General features: G+C 43.3%; 2 long non-coding RNA genes across 3 annotated transcripts in view; both read left to right on the top strand.

The window, feature by feature from the left end:
- LOC146395873 (uncharacterized) overlaps nt 1-23796 on the top strand; it is a 979457-nt gene that overhangs the window by 597503 nt on the left and 358158 nt on the right. The window lies entirely within an intron of this gene.
- On the top strand, nt 1595-23639 carry LOC110257028 (uncharacterized). 2 transcript variants are annotated; one of them, XR_014830386.1, is made up of 3 exons: nt 1595-1675; nt 1837-1955; nt 22724-23639. It is a non-coding gene; the product is annotated as an uncharacterized LOC110257028 (long non-coding RNA). The 2 variants fall into 2 exon arrangements; XR_014830385.1 differs by lacking the exon at nt 22724-23639 and adding an exon at nt 4291-4430.

The raw sequence follows: 23796 nt of genomic DNA on the forward strand, positions 1-23796 counted from the left end.
CATTGGAGCCACAGCCACCGGCCTATTCCACAGCCACAGCAACTCGGGATCTCAGCCACATCTGCGAACTACATAGCAGCTCGAGGCAATGCCAGATCCTTAACCCACTGAGCAAGGCCAGGGATCGAACCTGCATCCTCATGGATACTAATTGGTTTCTTAACCCGCTGAGCCACAATGGGAACTCCTCAGCATCACTGTCTTGAACATAATATCCAAAGATCCACCTGATAGATGTTATGTCTCTGGAGATACTAGTTATCAAAAGACCTTGTGAAGCCCCATTCCCCACCCCCCCACCAAATAAAAATGATTAGAAACTCACACTATAGAATGCGAACTATTACGATTTACTCTACACTTAACTCAAGCATAATTATATGCAATAATTATACGGTGTAGTTCTGATATGAATTACAATCTATTCTCATTAAGGAATTAACCAAACCATGTGTGGCTGGGGTGAGGGAGGAGGGGATAGTTTTTTAATGATTTACTCTCTATTTTAATTTTTCCAGGGTATGCTATCTTTTTCTCCTCCTGCACTTTGTGCTGTAACATGTTCCCCCAGTGGTTAGGGTTCGGATGCTGTGTATGTTATATTAAGGTCCTTATTGCTCAGCAGAGAAAGTCATCTGTCTCTGTTTATGCAACTCCTCCGGGGTCACTTAAGACTCTTCATCAGCGCTACATCTGCGGAAGGTGCTCCCTCCAATATGATCAGCTGAATGCCAAGTGCTGGTTCCACTTTGGGGTTTCTGTTTGACTGAACCTAGCTTTCTGTTTCTCACTACCTCCTCCCTGCCTTCTGCTCCCATACTCAGCACAGTGCCCCGCTCTGTGATAGGGTGAAGGGGTTTGAGCGCAACTCATTTTAGGGGAAGAGAAACTTCCAGATTGCATCCAAGCTCAGAATAGCTTGCCTTTGGAAAAAATATGGGGATCCATATGCTTCTTTGTAACACTGTTAGGCATCCTTCCTGTTCCCACTCGGGCCGATTACCGTTAACTCTTTCATGCATGTGTTTGGATGGGGGAGTCATGCCCTTGGCTGAAATGGGGATCCTGGTGAGGGTTGCACAAGTAATCTATTCACTGCTCTGTTTTTAGTTAGAAGCCACTGTTTATGTTTTCTAGGGTCTGGAAATCCTGTGGAATGTTGGAGAACATAATGCATCCTGTCATTCCCTGTTTTGCTCTACTGTTCCTTTCCTTTTTGCCGTATCATTTTTCCCCCTTTCCTCTAATGTTTTTTGCTGGTGCCCTCTTCTTCTGCCACCCTCGCTGACTCAGCCCAGCTGAGGCCGACCTGAGGGTCGTCAGGTTGCCCACCTGGAGGACCACGAAGGGGAGGGTCTGCAGGAGGGCCCAAGGAGGCTTTCACCAGGAGGACGTGACTCGGGCTATGTCGGGGAGAGTGTCTACTGGTTGAGACTCCTGACATTAGGGATGGCAGACCCCACTTGTCCTCTTGGCATGACTTGGGTGGCAGCTGGGGACGGAGTGTCTTCCAGTTGTAATTTTGGAATAGCCGGTCACGGGTTATCCAGTCAGACGCATGGACACACGGTGCGGTGCTCCAAGTCAGAGGTCAGTTGGGAAGCCTGCTGGCCTCAAGCCCGGATGTTAAGAATCTCTGACCATGCTCAGCTGAGGCCACCGTGGACAGTGACAGGTCCTGGAGGTGGAGGGCTGGCAGGGGATCAGGGTGTTCTCATGGGGTTCAGGGACTATTCAATCCTCAGTGGGTGTCTCTATGTTCTTGGGGGTGGGTGGAGGTGAAGGATGGTTTCTGTACCAGCCAGGGAGAGAGAGTGATTTAAAAATCTCATCCAGTTTGTTTCCGGAATGTGCAAATTGAATTTGTCACCAGATCCATGGAGTAAATCCTGAGTGGAAAACTGGAGCCCAGGAACGAGGTCAGAAGCTTGATTAGGATTGAAGTGGAGCCAGAGGTAAGGAGCTGGGGGTTTGCACAGCTTGAGGCAAGATAGCCCAAGATTCTGTGGCCAGAGGAGAGAGAATGGGAGTGGGGAGGGGGCAGCTGCACAGTGGGATCAACCTGAGTCGCTGGCATAGGCGTAGGTATCTATGGTCTAGGGCCCTTGACAGTTGAACCCCACGGACCTCTTAGTGACACAGGCTGTATAGTGTAGGATGAATTGAGAGGGCACTGCAGCTCGGGGGCTGTGAACACAGGGCCCAGGGGGGTCCTGGGTGTGGTTGGACGTGGAGGAGCATGCAGATGGGGTGGGAAGTCATTAGTGCTGCGAGGAGAGAAACTTGGTATGTTCGTTGGCAACTGTGTCTGGGTGGGGATGTGTAGAGCTGCCTTTCGGACTCACAAGAGCCTATGATGTCCATCTCTTCCCAACTCCACGGCCAGCGATGTTACGGTGGTAGATCCCTAGCTTGAAATCCACCCAGGTGAGAGCATTTATACCCTCGAAAGTGGCAGATGCTACAAGTCAAGGCTTTCCCCCTTGGTGAGCTGGTTGTTAAAACACTTACCTACTGGGAGGAGAACCTCTTTGATGCCTCCCTAGGGTCGACGGGAGAGGGTATCATGTGGCCTTATTCTGTGCAGTTAGCTGCGCAACCAGAGATATGCAGGAGTCGGCTTGACTTGCAGGGAGAGACAGAAGCAGAAGAAAGAGGAGGAGGGCTGACACCAGATCTGACAGCTGCAAAGGCTGTCACCAGAGGTGGTGCTAATGAAGGCTGATGAAAGTCCCCGTCAGCAGCCCCACTTTTAGCATCTTGGCCAATCCCCTGTTTCTGGGTGTGGCGTGTGGGCACCGGCACTGGCTCCTGGGGGGTGAAAATGGATACAAGCCTGTGAAAAACCAGTTAGTACCGTGTACCGTGACCTTAAAACACGAATACCCTTTGACCCAGTAATTCTTCTTCTGGGAGTCTGTCCTAAGAAATGAATCCTAAACACATTTCCTTTGTTTTGGAAAATGTATTGTGCAAAAAGATGTTAGTTGCAGCTTTATTTAGGTTAGCAAAAAATTGAAACTAATCTAAATGTCTAACTGTAGCAGAATGGTTAAGGAATCTATGGCATGTCTTCTTAGTGGATTATGGGTGATTTAAAAGGATGTGGAGAAAGTTTAGGAAAAATATGGAAATGCTTACAATAAGCAGAATACACAGTTGTAGAGTAGCATTTTTTCCCGAAATGTCTCTTTTGGAATCTGACTCCTGTGTTGAATGTACTTGGGAAATGCTTGGCATCCTATGCCCCTCTCAGGACTGTGTGTACATCAACACTGAAGAGGCTGAGAAGCTCTGTGGTTTAACCTATTGCTACCTGAACTTATTTCACCCTGGAGTTCTTTATCCAAACAACATCTCTTACCATCCTTAAGCATTAGAGCTCAGCAGGGCAGAGTTTTGGGAAGTAGTGACTTGCTGAATGGTTATAATGACATTAAAGTGTCCATCAGAATATAGAGAAAGAACAGGAATTAAAAAATGACAAAATTCAAGGGGGCCCAGTGGAAGTGAAGACTGTGAAAGATTTTTTAAGATCTTTTTTTCTTTTTTTGGCATGTCTTTGCCAGAAATCCTTTAATATGCATATGTTTTATTAATGAATTATATAGAAAAGCCTCTCTCCAGGCAAGTTTACATGTCTTTCTTAAGTTTAAGACATGTAAGATTCAGAATTTATGCTTTCTGCCTCGTGGAGAAAATGTCCGTGTCATCTAGTGGGCTATTTGATAAATAAAGAGTCTGGGGTTTCCCTCGTGGCTGAGCGGGTTAAGGATCCGGCATTGTCACTGCTGTGGTTCTGGTTGCAGCTGTGGTATGGGTTCAGTCCCTGGCCCGGGAACTTCCATGTGCCATGGGTGCAGCCAAAAAAGAAAAAGAGTCTGATGGCTGGTATTTATTAGAAGACTATGATAGTCAGTGTGTGAATGTAGATTTGGGGTCAACCTAATTCATTACAACTAAAAAAGAGTCTTTAAAAAATGAGTGACTACCTCTGTAATAGCTAAATGTATGCTGGGCAGGATCAGAGCCTTTTCTACATGTTAACTTATTTAATGCTCACAGCAACTCCATAACATAGGTACTAGCTTCTCCCCATTTTACAGATAAGTAAACGGAGCCACCAAGAGGTTAGGTTACTTGTCCGTGGCTCCAAGCCCTCTGTCTCCAGAGACTAGATTCTTCATCAATACCCAGGGCTGTCTCCTGCTGAGGGACCAGTGATGACATTGCATCAACAGACGGTATTACATGGCCGCTGATTTTCTTTTCATTTTTTTTTCTTTTTAGGGCACATCTGCATCATATGGCACTTCCTAGGCTAGGGGTTGAATCGGATCTACAGCTGCCAGCCTACACCACAGCCACAGCAACTCAGGATCCAAGCCTCATCTGTGACCTACAGCTAATGGCAACCCCAGGTCCTTAACTCACTGAGCAAGGCTGGGGATCAAACAGGAATCCTCATGGATACTTGTTGGGTTCATTACCACTGAGCCACAACAGGAACTCCTGTTCTCTGATACTGTTGTTTTGTGCTGTATTTAATTTCTCTCCTTTTGAAAACATTTGGGCATCTATATTCTCCCCCAACTAGATTATTAATTCTTTGATGAGAGGGATCATGGTGTGTGTGCATGTGTGTGTGTGTGTGTGTGTGTGTGTGTGTGTACATATTATTTCTCATAGTACCTGGTCCTTAATAGATACTCAATAACTCTTTGATCCATGAAGGGATGCCAATATATAAATATAGTGCCCAGTTCCAAAGGTATGAGCTTCCTTCTCGGATTTCTAAAAACATGAATCTTCCCTATAAAGAGGGAGGGAGAGAGAGAGAGGAAGATGCATTTGTGCAGAGTCTTGAATGGGGTCTTGAATGAAACGCAGGCCTTTGGTGCTCAGTCAGCAATTTTCTGGGGCTTTGCTTAACTAATTCAGCTCAGGATCCCCAGATAGTTGGGCGAAATAACCAATAGCAGGGTAGCTGGAGCGTGCTGCAGAGAAATTGTGTGGTACTCATTACAGTCAGAGCAATAATAACGATTATGAAAATGATGATGATGGTGATGGCGATGATGATGGTGGCGGCTTCAGTGACAGTCTAATAATTAGACGGCAGCCCCTACTGAGCCTGTCTCCTGGGTGGCAAATCCTCCACAGGGTCAGTGGGAATCTGTTTCCTTTGACTCTTGGAGGGAGGTCTCCCGCTGCCTCTGTTGCCCATGACCCCAGGCTCTCTAAACCACAGGGACAGGTCAGGAAGGCCGGCCCACAGGCTCCTGGCCTGCAGAGGGGAGGGAAGTCATTTCCAGTCCTTTTAGTCTTGACTGAAAACAAAGCGAGGGTCCCTGAGTTCTCCTATAAACGGTAATGATAACACAATTATCATGCAAAACAAAAATTAAGTTTAATGGTGCAAAGCCAGGGTGTACTGGGGAGGTAATTCATATTAATTATGTTTGGATTAAAAGCTTATTTCTTTTGTTAGCATCTGCAAGTAGAAACTTAGCTGTTAGGAAAAAAACCCCGCATATAATTACGGCCTCTTCTGGAGGAGCAGTGTTGGGTTTAATGGAGCATCCCGGCTCTCTTCAAGCTCCCAGAGAATGGTAATATTTCACATTTTATGAAACACAGAAGAAATAAATTACAGGTTTAATGATAAGAACTACTTGGGCTCATAATGAAATCTGATTGGCCAGTTAATCCACCGAGACCCTCCGATGTGAACCATCCAAAAGGGGTAAAAATGATGAAAAATGAAATTAAATGGAAAAACCTTCACCCATTGCCTCTTTTGGGGGAGAGGCTGGGGAAGCAAAGAGCAGGGGACCAGCACCGGGGGCCTGGGGCCTAGGCGAAGAATGCTTTCTGTGAGCTTGGGGGGAGCAGAAGGAGTGAAGGAATTTTCTTACTCCCCGCCCCCCGACTCTCCCACCCCTCAACCTGGCCTTGTCTTAAACAAGAAAGACAAAGACAGAATAAAGGCTGCTTGGAGCTGGCTGAGATGCTAACATTTTTTTTACACCCAGGAAATATTTTGCTCAGGGAGGAAGGTCAAGGTTTCTGTTTCTCAGTTCAGGGAGCTAAGTTCTTCTGGGCTTGAGGTATGTTCCCTTGAGGGACCTGACACAAAGTCTTTCTGCAGGGCCAGCTCAGCCTCTGCCTGCGGGTCCTGGCTCCGCAACATCTTGGGGAATAGGCCCACCTCTGTGGGGTCGAGCTCCATGAAGGCTTACTTGCTTGCTTGCTTGCTTTTTTTTTTTTGGCTGTGGCTGCAGAATATGGAAGTTTTGAGCTAGGGAACTAGCTTGCAGCAACACTGGATCCTTAACCTACTGACTGAGGCCAGGGATTGACTCTGCAGCCTCAAGGACACTATGTCGGGTTCTTAACCTGCTGAGCCACAATGGGAACTCCAGCACAGCCCTTCTTAATGGTAGAGGTCCAAGCTGGAGGGGTCTTGGGTATCACCTGGTAAAGCCCCCTCACTGCACAAGTGAGGAAGCAGGTATAACCCATAGACAATGCCCAGTGCAGGGCCTGCCACCTGCAGGTATTCAATAAGTGACAGTTATCTCTTCCTTAAGTAATTTTGCCCGAAGTCCCATAATGGCCAGGCTGGAAATACCATGATCCCTTGTAAAATTTTTTTAAGTCTTTATCTCTTTAGAGTTTTAGGTTCACAATAAAATTGAGAAGGTGGTACTGAAATTTCCCATATACTCTCTGCTCTGACACATACATAGCCTCCCCCATTACCCACATCCCCCACCAGAGTGGTACCTGTGTTAGGACTGATGAAACCTCCTTTGATGTGTTCTTATCACCCAAAGTCCATAGTTTCCATTATGGTTCACTCTTGGTGTTGCACATTCCATGTGTTTGGCCAAATGTATAATGACACATATACACCATTATAGTATCATACAGAGTAGTTTCATGGCCTTATAAATTGTCTGTCCTCTGCCTGTTCATCCTTCCCTGCCCCCAGCCCCTGACAACCACTGATCTTTTTACTGACTCTGTAGTTTTTCCTGTCCCAATGTCATATAGTTAGAATCACTAAGGAGTTCCTGTTGAGGCTCAGCACAAACAAATCTGACTGGTATCCACGAGGATGCGGATCAATCCCCGGCCTCGTTCAGTGGGTTAAAGAACCAGCATTGCCATGAGCTGTGGTGTAGGTTGCAGTCATGGCTTGGCTCCTATGTTGCTGTGGCTGTGGTGTAGGCCAGCAGCTACAGCTCTGATTCAACCCCTAGCCTGGGAACTTCCATGTGCCCCAGGTTCAGCCCTAAACAACAACAACAACAACAACAACAACAACAACAAAGAATCATTTGGTAAGTGTGTTGCCTTTTCAGATTTTCTCTCACTGAGCGATTTGCATCTAAGTTTCCTCCACATCTTTTCATGGTTTGAGAGCTCATTTCTTTTTAGCACCAAGTCATATTCCATTGTTTGGATGCACCAAAGTTTATCATTCACCTACTGAAGGACATCTTGGTTGCTTTTAGGTTTTAGTAGTTATGAATAAAGCTACTTTAAACATCTTGGTTTTTGTGAGGACACACAACTTTTCAACTCCTTTGGGTAAATACCAAGGAGCATGACTGCTGGATCAGAGTTCCTTTAGTTTTGTCTGGTCAGAGTATCTTTAGCCACTCTCTTCCAGAGTGGTTGTACCATTTTGCATTCCCACCAGCAATGAATGGGAGTTCCTATTGCTCCACATGCTCACCAGCATTTGGTGGTGTCAGTGTTCTGAATTTGGGCCATTCTAATAGGTGTGCAGTGTGTCTCATTGTTGTGGCTCCTAGTGTTTGAGCACCTAATGTGCTAACTACATGCTAGTACTTTATTTATTTATTTATTTTCCCACTGTACAGCAAGGGGGTCAGGTTATCCTTACATGTATACATTACAATTACAGTTTTCCCCCCACCCTTTCTTCTGTTGCAACATGAGTATCTAGACATAGTTCTCAATGCTATTCAGCAGGATCTCCTTGTAAATCTATTCTAAGTTGTGTCTGATAAGCCCAAGCTCCCGATCCCTCCCACTCCCTCCCCCTCCCATCAGGCAACCACAAGTCTCTTCTCCAAGTCCATGATTTTCTTTTCTGAGGAGATGTTCATTTGTGCTGGATATTAGATTGCAGTTATAAGTGATATCATATGGTATTTGTCTTTGTCTTTCTGGCTCATTTCACTCAGGATGAGATTCTCTAGTTCCATCCATGTTGCTGCAAATGGCATTATGTCATTCTTTTTTATGGCTGAGTAGTATTCCATTGTGTATATATACCACCTCTTCCGAATCCAATCATCTGTTGATGGACATTTGGATTGTTTCCATGTCCTGGCTATTGTGAATAGTGCTGCAATGAACATGCAGGTGCATGTGTCTCTTTTAAGTAGAGTTTTGTCCGGATAGATGCCCAAGAGTGGGATTGCGGGGTCATATGGAAGTTCTATGTATAGATTTCTAAGGTATCTCCAAACTGTTCTCCATAGTGGCTGTACCAGTTTACATTCCCACCAGCAGTGCAGGAGGGTTCCCTTTTCTCCACAGCCCCTCCAGCACTTGTTATTTGTGGATTTATTAATGATGGCCATTCTGACTGGTGTGAGGTGATATCTCATGGTAGTTTTGATTTGCATTTCTCTTATAACCAGCCATGTTGAGCATTTTTTCATGTGTTTGTTGGCCATCTGTATATCTTCTTTGGAGAAATGTCTCTTCAGGTCTTTTGCCCATTTTTCCATTGATTGATTGGTTTTTTTGCTGTTGAGTTGTATAAGTTGCTTATATATTCTAGAGATTAAGCCCTTGTCCGTTGCATCGTTTGAAACTATTTTCTCCCATTCTGTAAGTTGTCTTTTTGTTTTCTTTTTGGTTTGCTTTGCTGTGCAAAAGCTTTTCAGTTTGATGAGGTCCCATGGGTTTATTTTTGCTCTAATTTCTATTGCTTTGGGAGACTGACCTGAGAAAATATTCATGATGTTGATGTCAGAGAGTGTTTTGCCTATGTTTTCTTCTAGGAGTTTGATGGTGTCCTGTCGCATATTTAAGTCTTTCAGCCATTTTGAGTTTATTTTTGTGCATGGTGTGAGGGTGTGTTCTAGTTTCATTGCTTTGCATGCATACATGCTAGTACTTTAATGGACACATGTCACATTTGCTTCTCATCAGAACCCTTACAGTAGGTGTCATTTTTGACGTTCTTGACCAGGAGAGGAAGGCCCAGAGAAATGAACTCATTGGAACAGGTAACTCAAGGTCTCCCAACTCCCAGTTTGGAATTCTCGCTACTACGCTAACTTCAGGTTTGGGGACAACTGTTTTCTCTTATTTTTCCATATAAATATTTTACCAGAAGTCCTGAGATATCTCCTCTAAGAGGACATCTCACTGGCGTTCGTGCTTGTTGATTAAACTATAGTCGCACTAACCACAGTCTCTCCTAGTTCTTCCACACCCAGTGTAATATACCTCACCCTTCCATCCCAGGGCTCTTGCACTGCATTTCTTCAGCCTAGCACACTCTTCTCCCCAGGTTCCTCACATGGCTGCCTCCCTTAACAAAAAGCAGCCAGCATCCTTGCTGTTCCTCCCTGACCAATGCTCTGCTTTACTGACTTCACAGTACTTCCCTCTATCTGAAATTCCATCAGTTTAAGAATATAAACTCCAAGGAGGCAAGGAGTATATGTTTTGCTAACTGCCAAGTTCACTGTGTTGGGATGAGGGGCAGCACAGAGAAGAGATGCAATACATCTTTGCAGAATGAATAAATGAGTGAAAGAATGCCCACTCCCGTCTCCATTTCCATTGTCTGTTGTGCTTCCCCATCCTCCTCTTGACTTAGTTCCTCTCCTTGCAGCTGCACAGCCCCCTGTGTAGGAGCACATGTCTTTGGACAGAAGTAAGTTACATAGAGCAGTAGCATGTATTGCCACTCTCCCTTCCTGCTCACCTGCCAAGTGGCAGAGGGCTGGGGACGCCGTCTTTGGCAGCAGGAAGAAGTGATGACCTGGATGCCTGTGACAAATACACTCTCCTTCTGTTATGGTCCAAGTTTTGGGAAGTGGTGCTTTGGCTGAGGAGGGAAGAAGCAAGGATGGTGGGTGGCACATCCCACCCTCTTCTCCTGCTTTCGCTCTCTCCTGTTGCTGCCTAGGTAGCCCATCTTGCTATTATGTCAGGGAAGCACACCTGAGGGCAGTGGTGCAGGGCACGGACCTAAGGGTGAGTGAGGATAAAGTCTTCCTTGAACAACTGACCTTACCCTCTGGACCTTCCATGGGACTCAGACCACTGCATCAAGTGGTCATGTTTCTGCACATGGAAACCTTCTGGTGATGGTGGAAATGAGAAGGAATGCCAGGAACTTCGGCAGCTCTCTGTATACGAAGATAATATCAGCTACATAGTCAAGGGCAGTATAGAATCGTGGGCAGGAGACAGACTCTGGGAGCCTGGCAGTCTGGGTTTGAATCCCAGCTCTGCCTCTTGCCAACCATGTGACCTTAGACCAATAACTTGAGCTCTTTGCGCTGGTTTCTCTATCTGTAAAAATGGCCTAAGAACAGAACTCGTAGGAGTTAAATAAGTGAATATTTATGAAATGCTTAGGACATTGATTGGCACATGGTAAGTGCTATCTAGCTACTTGCTAAATACGTGAAAATGATCACCATTAGACCTCCCATGGGGATGCTATTATGCAGTCTGTCCAACACATTCCAGTGTAGATGCCATTTGATCCTGTCCCTGAAATGGTGGGGAGTTTATTCTTTTTTCTTTTCTTTCTTTCTTTTTTCCTATCAAATGAGGAAACAGGTGGGAAGTGAATTGATTTGAATTGAACAACTAGGTTTGATAGGTCTCTTACATATTTCTTTAGTCCTTCCAACAACTGTGTAAAGTCAGCATTATTATCCCCATTTTAAAGGTTTGAAAATCAAGGCTCCACTTCTGAAGTCCAGCCTAATAAAAGTTGAATCTGAGAAGGAAGGCAGTCTTCTATTTTCCCCCACTCCAGCCCCATCAGGCCTGGCAGCTCCTCCCTTTGGGGTGTGTTGTGGGTACGCTGCCCATCTTTACATGTATCTGTGATAGGACTGTCAATTCTGTTTACTTATCAAAAAACCCCAAGAAATTCAAGTCTTTCCAACTACCAAGCCTTTGGAGAATAAGATGCACAAACAAAAGAAAGGAAACTCTAAGTACAGTTATGACTTGAATTTTTCAAAACAGTGGAACTCCTGCTGGCACAGCAATGCCAAGGATGGCTTAATGAAGATACTCATACCTGGACCTTGAAGGGCAATTCCTTGCACATGACATTGTAGGGAAAGACTGATAGAAATAGCCTCCTTGGGTGAGGGAAGATAAGATGGTAGAGGGCAGCCACTACTCTGTTTACAAGTGAGAAACCTCTGCCATAGATGATGAACACACTTGGAAAAAGTACCAAACACTTGAGGAAAGCCACTAAAACGAGACAAAGTTGATAAACAAAATGTCCTATAAAAGGAAATGTAAGTAATAAAGTCATCAGTACAGGCCTTTAAAACAATTATATTTAATATCCTTAAGGAGAGAAAAGAGGACATTATATCAGTGAAACAAGAACAGGAAATTTTGAAATAAGCATACTTTTAAAAAACAAAAGATGAGGAGTTCCTGTCGTGGCTCAGTGGAAACGAATCTGACTAGGAACCATGAGGTTTCAGGATTGATCCCTGGCCTCTGCTCAGTGGATTAAGGATCCTGCATTGCTGTGGCTGTGGTGTAGGCCAGCAGCTGTAGCTCCAATTTGACTCCTAGCCTGGGAACCTCCACATGCTGCAGGTGTGGCCCTAAAAAGCAAATAAAACAAAACAAAATTAAAAAAATAAAAACCCAAAGAAGCAAAAGATTAGTTAGAGAGCTTAGAAATGAACAACATGACTGCTGCTGAGTAGAATGGATATAGCTAAATATTGATTAAGGGACCGCAGGTGTTGGATGCTGGGGTACAAAGATTAACAAAAAGCAGACATGTCTATGGACTCATTAATAAGCGAGAGAGGCACTTCAGTGAATTTAAAACCGAATGGGATGTTCCCAGAGCCTGTGATGGGTGGGAGTGGGATTTTACTTAATCAAAGTGATTAGAAAGCTCTTTCCCAAGGAAGGAGAAGCTGAGTTGAGATCTCAAAGATCAGTGGGAGCTAATCAAGTAAAAAGGGAGGGGGAGAGTTCACAGTGGACAGAGTAGCCTATGCAGATATCCCAGTGGAAGAGAATGAAAGCAGGCCTGGTCGGTGTGCCAGAGAGAGAGAGAGGACACGCTGGAGCCTTCCAGGAGCCAAGGTTGCGGGCGGAGCTGAATCACAGCAGATCATGTCAGCAAGGAGCCATTTTAAGTTTGGACTTGAAGCCAACTTTTAATCAGGAAGGTAGGAAAGGAATCTCTTATGGTTAAAAGGGCTTGAAAACTCTCCTTCTTTAGCCCTTGAACACTTTTGCTCAGAGAGAAAAATGCAGCTTTCAGGTTTGAGAAGGAGAGTTTTATAACTACAAAGCCCACAGTCAGCATTTGATTGAAACACAGGGAAGTGAAATCATTCACAAAAATCAAGTGACAGTATCACTGAGATGAGGCAACTGTAGATGGTGGATGGGGGTTAGGCCACCCTGTGGCTGGAGAGCCAGCATGAGTCAGGTGCATGCTGGGGTGAGACACAACCAGGCAGTAGGGAGAGGAAAGGAAAGTGACCTCAGAAAGAAGCAGATATAAGATCATGTAATAATTCTGTATTCAGTTTTTTAAGGAACTACCTTACTGTCCTCCATAGTGGTTATACCTGTTTAAATTCCCACCAATAGCATAGATCCAGCAATCTCACTCCTGGGCACATATCTGGAGAAAACCACAATTCAGAAAGATACATACACCCCCATGTTCATTGCAGTACTACTTACAGTAGCCAAGACATGGAAGCAACCTAAATGTCTATGGACAAAGGACTGGGTAAAGGAGATGTAGTAATATATGCAATGGAATATTACTCAACCATAAAAAAGAATGAAATGATGCCACTTCAGCAACATGGATGGACATAGAGATTACCATACTAAATGAAATAAGGAAGATAGTATTGTATATCACTTATATGTGAAATATTGTATGATATCACTTACATGTGAAATCTAATAAGATGATACAAAAGAACTTACTTATAAAACAGAAACAAACTCACGGATTTCAAAATCAATCTTATGGTTACCATAGGGGAAGCTATGGTGGAGAGGGAGGAACTGGGAGGGTGGAATAACCTATACACACTACAGTAGATAAAATAGATAACTAATAAGTACCTACTGTACAGAACAGGAAAATTTACTCAATAGTTTGTAATAACCTATATGGGAAGAAAGAATGTGTGTGTGTATATATTTATACACACACATATACATATAAATGTATAATATATGTAACTGATTCACTTTGCTGTACACCTGAAACTAATATAACATTGTAATTCAACTATACTCTAATAAAATTAAAACAAAAGAAGCAGAGACAGCAGGAGAAGGAGTGGGGGAAGGAAGCATCAAGTGAGGGAGACAGAAAGAGAGAGAAAGGAAGGTGGGGGAGAGAGGGAGAGAGGGAGATGGGGGAGGGAGGGAACACTAAGCTCGCGAAGACTTTTCATTCTCTATTCAGTTCCTGTGAAGCTTGTCCAGCTCCTCGAGTTTCTGTGAACTTCCTTTGAAAGTTCTGCTTGTATTCTTACCAGTAACCCTTTTTAATCTCCTGAGAAAAGAAAGAGAATAATAACAATTTCCTACTTAAAGTGAATAAGTCAAGTCTGTGATTTATAACAGTGATCATCAAAGAAGAGGCTTGACATTCTTCCCTAGCAGCAAGCAGAGGAGCAAAAGAAAATACTGCCTGGTCCATACCCATCCCCTTAGATGGTTAGGGTGATCTCTAGGGAAAGAGAGGAACTGAAATCTGATAATCCTACACATTTTATAGTCAGTTGCATATCAATTTTGCAATTCTGGGTAGTGTTCGGTTTTTACTACAAAGTACAAGTCCAGTCATTATTAACAGTCTTTTAACATCTTAAAGAAGTTAAAGATGAAGGCAATAGAACTTTTTAAAGTGTTGCTATAGATAAACATTTCTACATATCTATGTAGAAAGGAAATAAGAATGAGGCTCGAAATGTAAGAAGTCCTTGCAATGGTATAAGTGATATAAGGATTGGTCACTATCTCAGGATTGGCTGGTTTGTATACGGGAGACACACTACCAGTGAACCCTTTGCTATCTCTAAGGAAAGGCTAATTCTGAGAGGGGCAGTCTTGCCCTGGCCAGCAATTTTATAAGGTGTCAAAACATCATAAAATACCCAAAATGAAAAATGTGATTAATATCACTATATAGAAGTATTTTGGAAGGGTGTCTCAGATTGACCCTTAAAGTCCAGATTTTGGAGACCAAAGTGGGCACAATGAGGTGAGCAGTTAGTTCCTCATAAGGAATTCTGTCATCATTGTATCCACCATGGTCTAGTCAGGAAAACACAAACCAACCTAAGTATTTCAAAAGTGGATATTTAATACAGGGTATTAAGATGTTAGAAAGTCAAAGAGTGAAAAAGGAGAGCTGAAGGTCAGTCAGAGATTAGGTTTCCGGAAGCTAAGATCACAGAGGGTGGATCACAGCCTCAGAAGCTGGAATAATGGAAGAAACACTAGCAGGAAGGAAGGAAATGGGAGTAAGGAGAGAGACAGAGACAGATAGGAACAGAGAGAGACAGAGAGAGAAAAAATTGGAAACAAAGACATTTCCTCTCTTTTCATATCTTGATTTTCCTGACAGTTGCAAAACCTAACAGGAAGCTCACTGCCTGGGAAATGTCATTTGCAGACTTCCAGACCCATTATTCTAGAGGGCAGTTGTGGGACTGAGAGATAATAGGCGAAAAGCTTTTACACTTAAAGCTCAATTTTGTTTGGGTTCGGTTTTGTATTGAGCTTCACAATTACTCATTATTATTATGAGCCTATTGTTCTAGTCTCATGGATCTTTCAAATAACCACTTCAACCCCTACTTTCCTTTAAATTAATCAGTAGTGTGACTAATCAGTGTGATTATTTAAGGCCAAGTTACTCTAAAGGAGGACATATACAAATGAGTTTTCTTGAATTATTCAAATGAAAGAAAAATGCCTGTGTACAAAGAAATTCTTAGCAGTAAAACTTATTGTAGGGAAAGAAAAAAACACGTGAAATCAATTTAAATGTTTAATAATAGGTGATGAGCTAAGAGAATTTTAGTATATTATTTTGACTATTATGTAGCTATTACAAATACTAAATGTTGGCATTCCATTCTTTCAGCCAATATAAATTGAGCACCAAGTATATGCTAGGCCCCTTAATTAATGATAGACATAAAAAGACAAATGGGACCTGGTTCTTATGGTGCCCATAATCCCATGGAAAAGGTGGCTTTATAAACGTGAAATAGTGTTTACAAATTACATAAGAAATTAGAATGGCAAATTTTTATGTATCCAAATTTTCTATAATGAACTTGTATTTTTTGTATAATAAAAGTAGTAAATTCCTATAATACAGTTTTTTACAACTATATAAAATATATATAATTACTGGAAGAGGAAACAAGACCGTGAAAGTAGTTGTGTTAGTGTAATCCTACTATGATGGTTAGTTTTACACATTTACTTGGTCACGTTATAGCCCCCCAATGATTTCATCAAACACTAATTGAGGGGTTGCTCTTGAGGTAGTTTGTAGATGTGGTTAACATCTACCATCAGTTGACTTTATATAAAGGAGATGACCCTTGATGCGGGTATGCCTCATCTCATTAGTTGAAGGTCTTAAGAGCAAAAGTAGAGGTTTCCCAGAGAAGCTTTGCTTCAGAACTGTAGCATGAACTCCTGCCTGACTTTCCAGCCTGATGGTTGTGCCCCTATAGATTCTAGACTTATCAGCTTCCACATGTGTGAACCAGGTCCTGAAAATAAACCTCTTTATTTCATATATATTATTATTATATATATTATTTAATATATATCATATGTGAAATAAAATATGTGCTTAATATTATACATTATCTTACATATACGTGTATGAAAAATACACACACACACACAAATATCTTGTACTGACTCTGTTTCTTTGGAGAATGGGGATGAATACACCTACAAAACTTTTTTTTCTTTTCAATAGTCCTTAATAATTACTTAATTAATTATTTTTGGCCACACCCATGGCATGTGGAAGTTCCGGGACCAGGGATCGAACCTGAACGACAGCAGTGACTAGGCCACCAGGGAACTCAACTGAAAGATTTTTGACACATGTCAACCATCTAAGAAGTAGAGCCCCTGGTCCATCCCCACCTTCCAGGTCTGACTGAGGGTAAGAAATCACTGGCAAAGCACACTGAACCCTCAAAAAGAACATGGATTTTATTGTCATTTAATATCACTACCACATTAATAAAGATAATAGATTAATCAACTCTACGCATAAGTAGGGAAAATTTACCATCACCCCCAAATTTTGTTTTTGCGACTTTCCTCTTGGGCCACAAGGTATGCAGACAGTAAAAAAACAGCCTTTTATCTTGTCTCCCTTTACTTGGCACCGTATTTATAATTCTCTTGGGCAGGTGGCAGGTGCCTATTTGCAGCATGACGACCAGATCCTCCGAAGCCTAGGACTCAATTCCAGAAAGCTTTCACGTACCTACATGTGGATTATCCACTTAATGAAGCATCTGCCAGGAAAGTTTTAATTCCAACCTGGCTCTCTCCTAGCACCCTGCCTCTCCCTCTTCTCCCTCCCTCAGTCCTCACCCAGCTGATGTGTGCTTAGGAAATGCAAACTAATTTTAAAATTCTCTGGAGCAAAACATGATTAGAATGGTTAAGTCTGCTGCCAAAAATAAACACAGCTAATGCATTTCACATATTTAGATTTCCAAAATTAAGTTGAAATGATGCTTAGTTCATCCAAAGTTTGGGTTTTATGCACATCATCTCATATCTTTGCTAATTGACCTTACTTTTTTTTCTGGTAGCAATGCCTTTGGTTCTCATGTAAATGGCATCCCTTTTTCATTATCTTGGGGTGATGTTCACACTTGCATCCTGCCCAACCAAGGTCACAAGCCCCGCTGAGGATGGTGGCGAAGAAACGCCTGCATGTTGGGGAGAAGAAGGCCAGAGACGTGTGTAGCTCTGCCTAAATCAAGGCTTCCCATTTTTTAGTCCCTCTATCATGCCTTGGCCAGACAGTGAGTGGTCCTGCTGGGGAAAGGTGCTCCAATAGAACCAGTTGCTGTGCCAAAAGATAGACAAGCAAGGCACTAAAAACATCCTGCTGACTGCAAGGAGTTCACAGCCTCTTTGGAGAGACAAGACTAGTTTAGGAGCATAACAAACATAACATTCATTGCTGAGTGGTGTGGCAGAGACTCTAAGGAGAAACTCCAGGGGATGATCACCAGTGAGGACCCAGTTGGTGATAAGAGGTACCTGGGTTAGGAGCAGCCTAGATAGTGGGAAAAGAGAGGGCATTTCCAGTGAAAGACTCAACTGGACGAAGTGTGGCAATGTAGAAATGGACAAGGCTTGGTGTGGACAGGAGCAGTCAGCTTGGCTGGAACTGCGGCTCTGTGGAAGGGAATTATCAAAGTACAGGGGTGTTAAGATGCTTTTGGTTGCAAGCAACAGAAAGCAATCTGATCAACTTTAGGGAAACAAGGAGTTTATTTTAACTATACAAGGGAGTCTCATGGAACGGGAAACAGAAAGAATCCAGTTCACCATAGTTTGAACTTGGACATATTAACATGTTTTAGGATGAATTTTTACCCTTATAATTTTACTTCTCCCTCTTTCTTTCTTCTTTTTATTTATTTTTTTAATATTTCCTTACATGTTTTTCTCCTTAAGAAAGAGACCCATTGGGGTAACACATTTTGTACCTTTGTAGTTTCTTTCTTTCTCCTCCTGTCGACTAATGCTGGCATTTTCTCCTCTTTTAATATATTAGGAAAATGCCCCCAAGCATCTTATATTCTAGTCTACACAAGGCTTCCTTTCTGTGGCTTGAAATTCAGCCTTTGCTTGAATAATGGAGGGTTCATTACTTTGAAAGGCATCCCATTTCATTGTTAGCTTAGCTGGTTAGAAAGTTGACTCTAAAATTATAGTGATTTAATTGTAGGATACCCCACTTGTTTATACTTTACATAAAAGGGAGATTTGAGTTTGTCACTCTTCTGCGTCAACTCCCCTAACGGTGCTCAACCACCTTATACATTTTTTTTTTTAAAGAAAAGGGGGGGTTTGTTTTTAGGATACCAGGAAGTCTCATGGGACCGAGGGACTCAAGGGGTGCATGAAAATCATACCAGCACCCAGGAGGGTCTTACTGTGCCTCTCATTTCCATCCTGGTGGCAGGTTATTGCTGCCCTCAGCCTCCTGGTTTCTCTAATTCCCTTCTGGCCTACTGGCTGCTATTCCGGCTCAATTCCAAATTCCCAGGAGAGAGAGAACCAGAGCAGTCTAGCTCTGGTCCAATCAATTATGATGGGGTAGGGAGCTCACCAAGTGCAGGAGGAAACAGAGCATTGGGTGCTCCTCCTGGGGGCGGGTGGGGGTGGGACGGCCCTAGAAGAGGAGGAAAGAATTGATTGACGAAGTGAGGAAGACTGATTAACACAGACTGCCTGCCATTTGGTTCTTCCAGGCTTTCACGGGAAACCAGGTGAAACTATTTCAGTTGTCTGGGATTCCAGAGGTTTACCTCTCTTTCCGCCAATACTGAGAAATCCAGATTTTGAAAGCAGAGGAGCTAAGTTGTGATCACTCACTTGATAAAGAGGCTCCATCATACTGGAGGGGGAGACATACCGGGATTCCCTCCTACTTCAAATGGTATTTCCCCCAGTTCTCCTCGCATGACACTCATCTCATCTGCAATGCTACTGCTTCCCTTGACTTGGGGACCATCCTCCAGTGGGGTCCAGGACCCCTCCCCAGCACCCTCAGTGCTGGCAGGACCCAGGAGGAAGTGATTCTCACGGCCTTTTGGCCAATGGCTGCCCACCATCTAGAACATGAGCTTCCTGAGGGTGGGGATATGCTCTCAGCATCTCTGCACCCATCAGTGTCTGAGTCAGTGCCAGTCACGTGGCCATGCCAATAAACTCTTTATTGAGCTGAATGAATAAAGCCAGTTTTGCTCATCACTGAGCCATGACAGGAACTCCTCCCATATGGCACTGCCTTTTCTGGTTCTGCCAGCAGCATCTCTTAGGGGCAGTGTGACCCCAACTCTTGTTTAGTCTCAGGGTACCCTTCGACCTGATCCACCTCAAATAGTATCACCCAAAACCTTATTTACATTCGTCATGGCCACTGCCTCCCTTTGGGAGAAACAGGAAGCCAGTCACTCAAAGGGAAAACCCACTGCCTTTGATGGAGGCCTGGAGGAGACTGTGTGGCCAGAGGGACCAGCAGCCCTCCACCTGCCGGCTCCCAGGCTCAGCCCTCTCAAGAAGACCTGAGGTGAAAGTCCGGCCGGCGCTTGGCCCACCCTGGCGAACTCCTTGCCTTGGATACCGAGAAGGCGACAAATGAGACCAAATGAAAAATATAATGATGCATATTATATTAATCATCCTCCCTTTTTCTGACACCATAAATCTTCTCTCTAAACTCCTGGCGGTGATTGCATCATCTCGCTCTCTCCTCGAAACAGCACAGATTAAGATAAAGTGATGGTGCTGTGTCAAAGAGAGCTTTACTGCCACACTTGGGATACAAAGAGAGAGGTTAATTTATCATCACTGGGGAGAACTGACAGAAGAGAGATATACTACCGAAAGGGGATTTAGCACAGGGCCAAGAAACTTCACACTATTTTTACCATCTGTCACATGCTCTAATAAAGCAGGGCAAAATATGAAGAAAGGAAAAATGAACTATCAAACACTGATGTAATGCAGCCCATAAATCTAATTTAATTACTTTGCATGGAGACAGGTCCTCGAGTCTGTGTGAATATACTGGATTTTCTTGGCAACTTAACAACTAAGTGTTTTAATAACATCACACTATAATTTATTCTGCTTGAAACACAAAACCCCTTTTGTGAGAGTTTCATTTTTGAGAACTGTTAATTTTTTCGGCTAATGTCAAAACTGGCATAAATTCACATGTGAACTTGAAGCCTGACTGTGAAAAAGGCTTAGGTTACTGCCTGCCTTTTTATTGTTGGCACTTTTTCCCCCTTCTGCATGCATTAGAAATAATTGGGCTTTGTTGATGACTTAGGTGAAGAGAGTTGTCTTGCAATTAGATTTTAATATAATGACAAAGGGTGTGGGAGAGGGAACTCTTTGTAAAATATAAAGAGGTAAGAAAATGCAAAGGGGAATAAAAAAATAAATTCCTCATTTTCCAGCAGAACAGCCAAACCCAAAGTACAGCCTGGAGCCAGGCTGTCCCCAGGACCATGAGAATTTCACTCTGGAGCATGTAGAGTCTCAGGGCAGAAGGGACTCTGGGAATGCAGGTCAGCCCTAGAGGGAGCCACCGGGAGCAGAAAATAAATCAAAAATAAAATTAATATTCATCGGGTGTCTTCCCGAATTTGGATGCAGTTACAGAAATTATTGTTAATAATGAAAGCCATATATCAAAGGTTATAAAATTCATCTGTGCTAGGACACTATTTTTTTAGGCTTTGTTCTGAACCATTAAAGATGACATATTGCATTTGTGTGCCTCTGTGTATAATAAGATACATTTAAGTGTGATTCTAACCTGAACTGGCAATTTTGGCATTGAACCTGAGTTCTTCAATGGGGGCTGCGACACTACGGTCCAGAGGAGGTTCTCTGAACCCATCTATTCTCTGCTGACCTCCCCCCCTCCCCCCGTAGGACAGGAGGGAAGCGTAATTCATTTGTTAGATCATAAGTGATTCATGTTGGGAAAATAAAACTCTTGGTCTCTTGACAAATTCAATTGAAATATAATGAGGGATAAAAAGCAAAAAAAAAAAAAAAAACCTATTCCCCCCTTCCACTTCTCAAACCCCAAGCACTCACACTAAAAGAAACCCAAAATGGAGAGCTAGACAGTCTGCTGAAGTTCATTGCTTTATGCCTCCACAACACTTAATAAATCCTTATTATATGGAAATCTCTGTAGGACACACTTTGGGGGCATTTGCAGTTTGGCAGCAGAGAACCGATGGGCAGAAAAAGGCCTAGAGTTTAGTACATTCTGAGAAAGTTTCACCTGGTGGGCCCTATTGATAGAGGTCATGGAAAGGGCAGATACAGAGCTGGTCATAGTATAGACTTAGGCTAAAGCAGAAGTGATTCATCTGGAACATTCTAACACGTAGCAGCCCCAACAGGAAATGGACCGCATACGCGTGTTGTTGAATATTTATTGAATGCTACTGGTGATTTGCTATTTGTTAAATATCTAGATGGATTCAAGGGCCTTGAAGCCAGGAAACCGAGGTGCAAAGTTTTTTAGAGAAGCGCTTTCAAATAAATTTCTCCTCTTGCCTTTTTTTTTCCTTCTTCTGAAGTTCATATTCCCCTGTTCAGACTTGGAAAACGCTCAATTCTTGTGGTTTCTTGTTCTGTTGAATTTGTGTGGGAGAAAAATGTACAACCTTGAACTCTGAATGAAGCTCAGTGTGAAGAGTGGTGGTTTTCAGCTGTGCTATTTCAAATGCTCTCATTGGTATTTTTAAAGACTTCCCACATATTTGGTTACTGACCCAGGGCCTGGAAGAGCGAACATTAAAAATTAAAAAAAAAAATTAAAAAAAAATCAAACCACCAGTATTTACTTATGAAATGACTTGGTTATAGCCCAGCAATCCAACGGCCTTAAAATGAGTGTACAAATTGAGAGTTTGAAGGGTTTCTTTTTTGGCATTTTGATTTCCTCATCTGAAAAATGGGGCTATTAATACTTACCTCCTGGGGTTGTTGTGAGGATTAAATGCGCCTACATAGGTGAAGCATCCAGCTCACTAAAATGATGGCTGCAATTATTATTTTATTATTATTATTTTGATTTCGCTCCCTTTTCCTCTCAGCATTTCTAACCAGCCACCTCTCCCCCATACTCCCTCCACCCCTACCCCTTAAAGTACTTTTTTTTTGCAAACCTGCTGGAATCCACTTCATTCAGCCTCCCCCTTCTGGCCCAGCTGCAGACTGCAACCATGTCACTTTTACAAAAATACTTTCAAAATAGGAAATGTTAAAAAAAAGTTGGGTGTCAGGTGGACCCAGACTGTTTTCTGGATGTAAACCTTACAAGGGAAGGAAATACTGGGTAGGAAAAAAAAAAAAAAAAAAAAAGCCCTAGCTCAGGGTATGCTCTGTGGCAAAAAAGAAATTGTAGACTCCAGGTTCTCAGAAGCCTGGAAAAGTCTTTCCAATCAAGGCGGGTGGGAAGTGGGGAACATCCAGGAGGTAAAAGGCCAGTGGAATTTATGACACTGCCTCCTTTAATAGCTAACCGTTAGCCCAAGTGCCCAACACAAGGTGAACTTGACCTTTCCTATAAAACAGTTGTACTTGAACTCTCCGTGCTGCTCCAAGGCTCTTCATATTCTTCTTTTAACAGGTACCTTGCTTTAACCTTGCTGGTCAAGATGACAGATCATTTACATTAACAGATTCTGCGGGCACTCTCCCGGTCGGAGCTGGAAGTGCTTTAGCCCCAGGTGACCTGGGCAACCAAGAGTGACGATCCAGGAGAAAGAAGCTCCAACGGCCAAGACCCCATCTGGAAGGAGCGGGGTTTCAAGCAAACACCTTAAAGCCACCTGGGTCCCTGTTGTGGCACTGAGAGAGACCGAGCCACCCTGAATCTTGAAAACATGTCTCCACATTCTCCCAGTGGCTTTAATGTTTTGTTTGTTCATTTCTTCATTTAGGCATCAAACAGTTGGTGTCTCCTTATTGTGTGCTGAGCATTGTGGCAGGTGCCGAGGATGCTAGGGAAGGACAGCTTGGCTCTGCTCTCAAGACACACTGAGTGGAAGAGAGGACATGGACACAGACTCCCTTAACCATGACATGATGTGAAAGCCACAATAGGATGGGTGTCCGAGCAAAGCCCTGCAGGAGTGGAGGAGACCCTTAGCGAGAAACGGGGTTGGGGGGTAGGTTTCCAAGGAGCTGGGGGTAGAATGATGAACAGTATTTGTCTTGGTGGGAGGAGTGGCATTTCTGATGGAGGGCAGAGCGTAAGCAGAGTTTAGAAGAGTGACTGGTGGGAGCTCCCATTGTGGCTCATTGGGTTAAGAATCTGACATAGTGTCTGCGAGGATGTAGGTTTGATCCCTGGCCTCACTCTGTGGATTAAGGTTCTGGAGTTACTGCAAGCTGCAGTGTAGTTCACAGATGTGGCTTGGATCTGGTGTTGCCATGGCTGTGGTGTGGGCTGGCAGCTGCAGCTCTGAATCGACCCCTGGCCCAGGAACTTCCTTATGCTGCAGGTATGGCCGTTAAAAAAAAAAAAAAAATAGAAAAAAGAAGAGTTACTGGTGGACAGGAGAGCCAAGCTGATGCTACCATAGTCTGTGATCTGCTGTTATGTAAGGTCACAGGTAGGCAAGGGTGATGAAAGAGCCAGTAAATCTCTAGCTCCCCAGTCACCCAGATCTTGTTCTTCAAGTCCAAGAGTCCAAGGTT

The sequence above is a fragment of the Sus scrofa genome, chromosome 15, assembly GCF_054392235.1.
Source record: "Sus scrofa isolate SSC_HxYL_T2T_F1_AM1 chromosome 15, Sscrofa_HxYL_maternal_Yorkshire_Landrace_v2.0, whole genome shotgun sequence".
Taxonomy (NCBI): Eukaryota; Metazoa; Chordata; class Mammalia; order Artiodactyla; family Suidae; genus Sus; species Sus scrofa.